We start from the raw sequence: 9,962 nt of genomic DNA on the forward strand, positions 1-9,962 counted from the left end.
AGAGAGAGACATCACAGGTAGGCAGAGAGGCAGGCAGAGAGAGAGGAGGAAGTAGGCTCCCTGCTGAGCAGAGAGCCCGATGCAGGGCTCCATCCCAGGACCCCGAGATCATGGCCCGAGCTAAAGGCAGAGGCCCTAACCCACTGAGCCATCCAGGCGCCCCTCAGATCCCACATTTAAATCTGTAAACTATTTTGAGTTTATTTTGGTGTAGTATAAAAAAAGTAGACCAGGGGCGCCTGGGTGGCTCAGTGGGTTTAGCCTCTGCCTTCGGCCTGGGTCATGATCTCAGGGTCCTGGGATCGAGCCCCGCATCGGGCTCTCTGCTCAGCAAGGAGCCTGCTTCCCTTCCTCTCTCTCTGCCTGCCTCTCTGCCTACTTGTGATCTGTCAAATAAATAAATAAAATCCTTTAAAAAAAAAAAAAAAAAGACTAGTTTCATTCTTTTGCATGTAGCTGCTCAGTTTTCCTAACACCATCTTTTGCACATGTATATTCTTGCTTCCTTCATAAATTAAATGACCATATAGATACGGGTTTATTTTTGAGCTTTCTATTGTATTCCATTGATCGAAGTGTCTATTTCTGTGCCAGTACCATCGATTGCTTCGAGTTGTACGGACATCTCAACAACATTAATTCTTCCATTCTATTAGTATGGTTTACCTTGTCATTTGTTTGTGTCATCTTCAGTTTCTTAGTTTTCAGACTGTAGGTTTTCAAGCTCCTTGGTTAAATTTATTCCTAGATATTTTATTCTTTCTTATGTAATTGTAAATTGGATTGTTTTCTTAATTTCTCGTTATGCTGTCTTGTTAGTAACCATACAGAAACATAACAGATACCCATACATTAATTTTGTATTCTGCAACTTTACTAATTTCATTCATCAGTTCTAATAGTTCTTCTTTGGAGTGTGTAGGGTTTTGTATATATAGTATCATATCCCCTGCAGATAATGTGTTTTCTTTCTTCCTTATCAATTTGGGTACCTTTTATTTACTTATTTGTGTTGAACTGCTGTGGCTAAAACTTCCAGAACTATGTTGAATGTAAGTGGTGAGAGTGGCCATCTTTGTCTTGTTTCTGATCTTAGGGAAAAAGCTCTCAGTTTTTCATCCTCGAGTATGGTGTTAGCTGTGGGTTTTTCATACGTGGCCCTTAGTGCATTGAGGTATGTTCCCTCTAAATCCACTTATTGTATTTCATGAAGACTTTTTCCTGCTTCTGCTGAGATGGTGCTTGCTTTTATCATTTTGTGAATTGAATGTTTCATATTGATTGACTTGTTGACCCACTTTTGCACCTCTGGAGTAAATTGTATGTGGTTATGGTGAATGATTTGTTTAAAATGTATTGGTGAATTTGGTCTGCTAATATTTTGTTGAAAATTTTTGCTTCTATGTTCGACAGACACATTTGCTTATACTTTCTTTTTTTTTTTTTTTTTGTAGTGTCTTTTCTGGTTTTACTATTGGGGTCATGTCTGCCTCATAGAATGAATTTGGAAGTTTAAAAGGATATTCATTCTAATTAGCAACTAGGGTAATGGGTCGTAAAACTAAATGAGATGGCATTACATGCCTAGCAGATGCACAATGGTTTTTTATGGGTGCAGATCGGACAAAGCCATGTGCTGGTGAGGATTAGGTGAAGAGTAGGGCTGCTCAGAGTCTGCTTGCGTGCACATAATTTTGTTAAGCCCCTCTGAAAAACAACTGCATATTGTTACTGTAGTTAAACATTTACATATCCTAATATCTAGCAGTTCCAAATCTTACAATATACTCTGCTGAAACTCTTGCACGTAGGCACCAGGGCTTACGCAAGGAAATGTATGGCAGCATTATTCTCAGCAGTGAAACACTCCATGCAACCCAAAAAGCTAACAGTGGACTGGATAAATAATTGATGGTATTTTCAAACGCTGGAATATCATGTCTGTGGTATTTAGCTTCGAGAGCTGAATGTTTTCTTTGACTAAAATTTCACAGTTTGAATGCTCTGAGCATAGCTTCTGGTTTTCCTCTTATCCCAGAGTAACTGACTCTCTCTTTTTATCCCCTCCATTATTCTTAGATTTTATTTATATTCAAGTTAACATGGCGTGTTATTAGAGTAGAATGTAGTAGTTCATCTGTTGCATATAACACCCAGTGTTCATTCCATCGAGTGCCCTCTTCAATGCCTGTCACCCAGTGATCCCATCCCTCCCCCCACCTCCCCTCCAGCAGCCCTCACTTTGTTCCCTGTAGTTAAGAGTCTCTTATGGTTTACCCCCCTCTCGGTTTTTTATTTTTCCTTCCCTTCCCCTGTGTTAATCAGCTTTTTATCCAAGGCAGAATTTCCTTCCTCATTGAAATAACCCACGTATATTTTTATAAGCTCTTCAGTACTAACTTTTGTGTAGTTCTTTAGTATCATATAAAGTTCAGGAAAAGTCTTTTGCAAGTTTTCTTGCCTGTTGCCAAAATGTTAGTGTTTTTTCTTTGTTTCATCATCTCCCTGTTCTTCGCGTTACTCATGGTTAATCTAATCCATGCACAGAGCTCTAGCATTTATGTTCTGCTACGTACAGAACTGATACTTCATTTGCATCATTTAATTTGTCATCTACATCAGCGCTTGAGAGAATGACTGAAAAGCAAATACAAGCCACAGCTTTTAGGGCAGACAGAGATGCCTATCATTCTACTAATATTCAGCTACCTTTTGATAGTTCTATTTTAATGTCTCACAGCCCCCGAAAATTAACGTGTCTTTTGCTGAACTTACCTTCTTTTGAGTCAAGCTAGCTTTTAAAATTTTTCCATTCACACTGCTTTATCTCTGAAGTCAGAAAGCCAATACCATCCCCCCTTCCTTCTTCCTCTCTCTTCACATTATCTCCGACACTGAGCATTTATAGAAAACTTTAAAAATATCTCCTAAATCTTTTTATTCCTTTCCACCCCTATTGTAACTAGTTCCAATTTTTCTTACCCTCTTATATTAGAGCAGACCTACCAGACTCTTTTCTGCTCCTCATGTTATATTCCAAGCCCATCTCCCTGCTGCCTGGGAAGTAACTTCTAAACACAAATTTGTCCTGTGATGCCCTTTATTCACTGCACTTTGACTTTTAAAAAAATTTAGTCTCATAATACTTTTTTTTTTTTTTAAGACGAGCTCAGAGGTTTTATTTATTTATTTGACAGAGAGATCACAAGTAGGCAGAGAGGCAGGGGAAAGCAGGCTCTCCACTGCGCAGGGAGCCCGATGTGGGGCTCAATCCTGGGACCCTGAGATCATGACCTGAGCCAAAGGCAGAGGCTTTAACCCACTGAGCCACCCAGGCGCCCCTCCCGTAGTACTTTTAATTTAATTAATTAGTTATTTGTAGTTTCAGGAGTAGAACTGAGTGATCATCACGCCCTTTGTATGAAGAAATTTTTGAAGTCTTTTTATTCTCATTGTTAGTCTGTCTAGGGGTCTCTCTCTCTTTCTGTGTCTCTGTCTCTGACCCCACATTCAGCTTTAAAGGGAAATACACATAACCCAATTCACCATGCCTCCTTCATGTTTTTTGACTTTATGGTTTTCTGCAATGTTTCGCAGTGTATTTGATTGCAGTTAAGTTGAAAGATTCAGGAGTCAAACACCTTTATTGTTTTCCTCATTTCCTCTCATACTTGAGATAAAGCCAAGGTATATCCCAAGTCAAAGGCTAAATACATTTTGCTAGGTTTTGCTTTATTTTATAATATTTATGTCCTCCAAATACTTACACTATACTATGTTATTCCTAGATATTTTTATTGTTATTAACGTATAAAAATCTTAATTTTATTCTCTATTTCTTATTGCAAAATGAATGAGAAATTGCTATTTGGATCCAAGCTAATATATTTTATTTTTAACGTTACTAAATGTTATAATTAGAGCAAATTACAGGTGAAGGGTTATTATTGTTCAAGATTTGTATATATTTCAACTTAAAGCATATAATTCTTGAGATAGAGGGTGTATCCCATATAAGAAAAAAAGAAATATGGGGTGCCTGGGTGGCTTACTCAGTTGAGTATCTGACTCTTGATCTCAGCTCAGGTCTTGATCTCAGGCTCATGAGTTCAAACCCTCTGTTGGGCTCCATACCAGGTGTGGAGTCTAGGGGAATTAAAAAAAGGAAAATAAAAAATAGCAAACAGCCAATGTTAACTTCATTTAAATTTGAGGCAGAAAGTCACAAAAATGTGACATTCTAGGATATATAAGAGAGGATATCAACACGATATATGAATAGACAATATTGGTTGTGGCATAAATCTAGATGAAGAACTAAGTGCCTATAATTAAAGTATAATCAATGAAACTAGGATTAAGTGATGGTACAAAAAAATGTGATTGATATGAAGGACTGGGAGAAGTGAATGTAATAAAAATTTGAATACAAAGTGCAAAAAAATAATTTTGAGAGGATTCCTCCTAAAACTGAATGTAAAATGCAGTTTTCTTATTTTTAGTGGTGGTAAATTCAATAAGAATGAAAATGGGGGAAAACCTACTAGCATTAATTAATTAATCAAGGTAGATTTATTCCTGTGTTGCAAGCATGATTGAATATTTGCAAATCAATCAATGTGATACATAAATAAGAGAAAGGATAAGAACCAAATGATTATTACAATAGATGGTAGGAAAAGTATTTGACAAGTACCACATCCATTCATGATGAATAACATCATGAATAAGCATAACATCATCATCCTTAATGGGGAAAAACTGACAGCCTTTCCCCTAAGATCAGGAACAAGACAAGGATGCCCACTCTCATCACTTTTCACTCAACATAGTATTGGAAGTCCTAGCCACAGCAATCAGACAACAAAAGGAAATAAAAGGCATCTAAATCGGCAAGGAAGGAGTAGAAATTTCACTTCTTGGGATGGTGTGATACTATATATAGAAAACTCTAAAGAGTCCACCAGAAAACTACTAGAACTGATAAATGAATTCAGTAAAGTTGCAAGAGACAAAATCAATGTATTGAAATCTGTTGTATTTCTATACATTAATAATGAAGCAGCAGAAAGAAATCCAGAAAACAATCCCATTTACAACTGCAAGGAAAAGAATAAGATAACTAGGAATAAATCTAGCCAGAGAGGTGAAAGAGCTGTATTCTGAAAACGATAAAACACCGGTGAAAGAAATTTGAAGATGACAAAAAGAAATGGAGAGACATTCTGTACTCATAGATTAGAAGAACAAGTACTATTAAAATGTCTATACTACGAAAAACAATGTACACAGTCAATGCAGTTACTATCAAAATATCAGCACCATTTTTTACAGAACTAGAACAAACAATTTTAAAAATTTATATGGAATGGGGACGCCACCTGGGTGGCCCCGTCAGTTAAGCCTCTGCCTTCGGCTCAGGTCATGATCCCAGGGTCCTGGGATCGAGTCCTGCATTGGGCTCCTTGTTTGGTGGGGAGCCTGCTTCTCCCTCTGCCTGCTGCTCCCCCTGCTTGTGCTTGTGCTCTCTCTTTCTCTCTCACACCAAATAAATATATAAATAAAATCTTTAAAAAAATTTGTATGGAACCAGAAAAGATTGTGAATAGATAAAGCAATCTTGAAAAGGAAAAGCAAAGCTAAAGGTGTCACAATTCTAGACTTTAAGTTATACTATAAAGCTAAAGTAAACAAACGCTATGGTACTGGTACAAGGATAGACACAAAGATCAATAGAACAAAATAGAAAACCCAGAAATAAACTCACAACTGCATGGTCAATTAGTTTTTGACCAAGCAGGAAAGAATATCCAATGGGAAAAATTCTCTTCAACAAATGGTGTTGAGAAAACACAACAGTAACATGCCAAAAGAAAAAAAAAAGAAACTGGACCACTTTCTTACACCATACACAAAAATGAATTCAAAATGGTTTTAAGACCTAAATGTAAGACCTGAAACTATAACAATGCTGGAGGAGAACACAGGCAGTAACATGTTAGACATCAGCCACAGCAAGTGTGTTCTAGATAGGTCTCCTGAGGCCAAGGAAACCATAGTAAAAACAAACTATTGAAACCACATCAAAAAAAAAAAAAAAAAAAAAGAGAGAGAGAGAGAGAGAAAGAAAGAAAGGAACCATATCAAAATAAAAGGTTGTTTTTTGGATTTTGAGTTGGATAAGTTCTTCATAGATTTTGCATACTAGCCCTTTACCTGATAAAACATTTGCAAATACCTTCTTCCTATTTTGTGGGTTGTCTTTTGGTTTTGTCAGCTGACAAAATACAACATCCTTTCCTGATGAAAACTATCCACAGTGTATGGATAGAGGGCACATAGCTCAATATCATAAAAGCCATATGTGAAAAACTCACAGCAAGTATCATTTTGAGTGGGGAAAAACTGAGAGCTTTTCCCCTAAGGTCAGGACACAACAGGGATGTCCACTCTCACCAGTGTTCAACATAGCACTCGAGGTCCTAGCCTCAGCAATGAAACAACAAAAAGGAATAAAAGGCATCGGGGGCACCTGGGTGGCTCAGTCATTAAATGTCTGCCTTTGGCTCAGGTCATGATCTCAGGGTCCTGGGATTGAGCCCAGCATCAGGATTCCTGCTCAGTGGGGAGTCTGCTTCTCCCCTCCCCCTCCCCCTGCTCTTGCTTGTCCCCCCCTCCCCCTCTCTCTCTGAAATAAGTACACCTGAAAAAAGAATAATGGTCCTGGGTTGCTACTATTTGAAAACTTGTTTTATAAAATTTGTTTTTTTATACATTTGGGACAGAAGGCTAAATCTGGTTTCTTTTATGCCACTGCCCTAAGGGATAGTTGACAGTTGTTTTTATACTCGACAGCAACATAATTTTTGTTCTAAATTCCAATTATTTTACCATCTTTTAAAAATAAAATTCAGTGATTTTTGCTTTTTTATTCCACCGGCTCTAACCATATCATCATAGTTATCAGGAAAGTTATCCTTTGTCCAAGCTATTTCTCTCAGGCCCAATGTTCTTCTTAGATTTGGGGTTATGTTTAAGATCCAGAAATTTGACATACCCTTTGTATGTGGCTTAAAGCCTAGCCTTTTTAGTGACTCAGCAAAATACAATTTAAAGTTGAGAATAAACATCTCATCATGTAATTCTTTTATTCAAGAACTTTTTAAAAACTCCTCCTGGTGTCAGGTTTTGCTCTAAATATTAACTCATTTAATCCTCATAACTATTCGGTAAAGGAACTATTATCATCCACAGTTTATCAGTGAGAAAATAGAGCCACAGAAAGGCATAGTGAATTGCTTCCTAATCGTACAACTAGTCAATACAATAAATAGGATTTGTACCCAGACATTCCAGCTCCAGGGTTGGGGTTCTTAATCATTCTATGGTATTGCCCTAGATACAGGTAAAGCAGCGTTTAGATAAATATTTATTTTCTGAAATGCCCATATTAGTAAACAAAATAAAATGAAAATAAGTGAACTGAGCAACCAACTGAAGTTAGGACAACAAAATCCATCCAAAGGAAGGATAACAAAGCATAATAAAGGTAGAAACAAATAAAAACCAGAAACCCCCAAAAAAGCAGCACTAATAATGTAATGCAAGACCTTGATCTTTGGTCAGAGCAGGGGAATGCGAAACCCTCAGATAAGAGAGTACACAAAGGAAAAGAAAGCATATAGCGCAATAAGTCAATCAGAGAAAGACAATTATCATAGGATCTCCCGGATATGAGGAAGTAGAGAGGCAACGTGGGTGGTTGCGGGGGTAGGAAAAGAATAAATGAAACAAGATGGAATCAGGAGGGAGACAAACCATAAGAGACTCTTAATCTCTCAAAACAAACTGAGGGTTGCGGGGTGGGGGGGGGGGTTATGGACATTGGGGAGGGTGTGTGCTATGGTGAGTGCTGTGAAGTCTGTAAGCTTGACGATTCACAGACCTGTACCCCTGGGGCTAATAATACATTATATATTTATAAAAAAATTATTAAAAAAAAAGAAAAAGCATAAATCACAAAAGGAGAAATGCTAATCAAATAACCATATGCATACACACACAAAAGCTGGTTAAAAGAATCCTATTGATCCACTATAGAAATAGCTTTTAGAATATGAATAGAATATATAACTTTGTAGGTACATAGAATTCTCAAAACTGACCTCAGAAGACAAAATACAAACTCACCAATCACCATAAATAAAACAGAGAAAATTGTTGAAAAGCTACTCTGTGGGAGAGCAACAATCCCAGTTGTTTGAATGACAATTCTATCAAACTTCTAAGAAATAAAAATTTTAGTGGTATTTACATTATTTGCAAGGAAAGTTTCATAAATTTTTTGATGATGCTCTCATGACACTGACATCCAAACCCAACAAAAAGAGCATGAAGCAGACGACTACAAGTGGTTTTACCATTTTTTAGAACGCTTTTGAATGAAGTGGGGCTTCTTCTAAGAATTTGAGAATTATTCTCTGCATTAATTAAAAAAACTATTTCTATCTCCATAGATGTTAAAAAGGCACTGTGTAAATTTAACATCAGCCATTGGTTGAAAACTTGTAAAAATGAAAGAGTGTATTACGAAAAATTTCCATCCCCACCTCGGTACTCTGAGAGTACCTCCGAGTGCTCACGTGGTGCGTGTGGGGCATCCAGACTCATGTGCTTGCAGGAGGGCTCTCTCTCCTTGTTGGCTGTCCCTCAAGTTATGCTTTCCTCCTTTGTTCTTCCGGAACACTCACTCGTATCCTTCACAGTAGGTTTAAATTTTGATAAAACCCAGGCACAGGCATTGACCAAGAAGCCATGACTCTGTGACACTGAGAAATATTATTGAATCGAGGCATGAGGAGCAAAACTCTTAAGAAAGGCAGGATGAAACCATCAAGGTCCGCAGTCTTCTCAGTAAATTGCCCTGCTTCGGTTACTTGGCACGTGAGGCCCCGCACCTCTGCCTGGTTTTTGAGCCTTCTGTGATGCGTCCTACGTCATTCTTTCCAAGCTTGCGGTATTCCTTACTGTTGCTGTGGGTCAGTCCCTATTCCTTCACTTCTCTTTATTCAGCTTTTAACCACACAACTTCTAAACGTTGTGCATAACGCAGCATTCGCAGTACCTCCTTACTGTAACATTTCGCCGACAAAACCAACACACATCCATCATTTTCTTCCTTGACTGCTTGGTGGTTCTGTGTTGTCAACCCCCACTTGGGAAGTTTATTTTATTTTATTTTATTTTTTTAAGATTTTATTTATTTATTTACAGACAGAGATCACAAGTAGGCAGAGGCAGGCAGAGAGAGAGAGAGGAGGAAGAAGGCTCCCCGCTGAGCAGAGAGCCCAATGTGGGACTCGATCCCAGGACCCTGAGATCATGACCTGAGCCGAAGGCAGAGGCTTTAACCCACTGAGTCACCCAGGCACCCCGGGAAGTATATTTTAAAACTACTGAATGAAAACTTGTATTTCCTACATCAAAGACTTAATGAAAACATACCATGTTAAATATTCTGTTTTTCCCCAGCATATAGTAGCATTCATTTACTACAATTTATTTCTGTATCTTTGTGATTTTGAAGATCTATCATTAAACATTGTTTATGCTTTTTAGTGTTTATATCCATAATCTCAGGATTAAGGAAATTGAGGCATATCATAGGTACATTTTATGAAGAAATCTGGGCATACGTGCTTTTTCACTACACAGCTTGTGTCATCTTCTGGGCCCTTTGTCCTGAGGGCATTTTTTCATTTCAGGTACCATGCCACCATTTGGATATGTGGGTGATCCCTCTGTGGTTTGCTGGCAAAACCCTTTACATATTGGGCTTAAGTATATGTTATTTATATTTCTGCATATTTGTTCATTTTGGTGATGTTTACCCCCGATTCTGTTAAATCGGTACAGTGCTTTCTTAGACTATTACAACTTCCCTTCTGCAAGTAGAATGTGCT

The sequence above is a fragment of the Martes martes genome (assembly GCF_963455335.1).
Source record: "Martes martes genome assembly, chromosome: 5".
NCBI classification, from domain to species: domain Eukaryota; kingdom Metazoa; phylum Chordata; class Mammalia; order Carnivora; family Mustelidae; genus Martes; species Martes martes.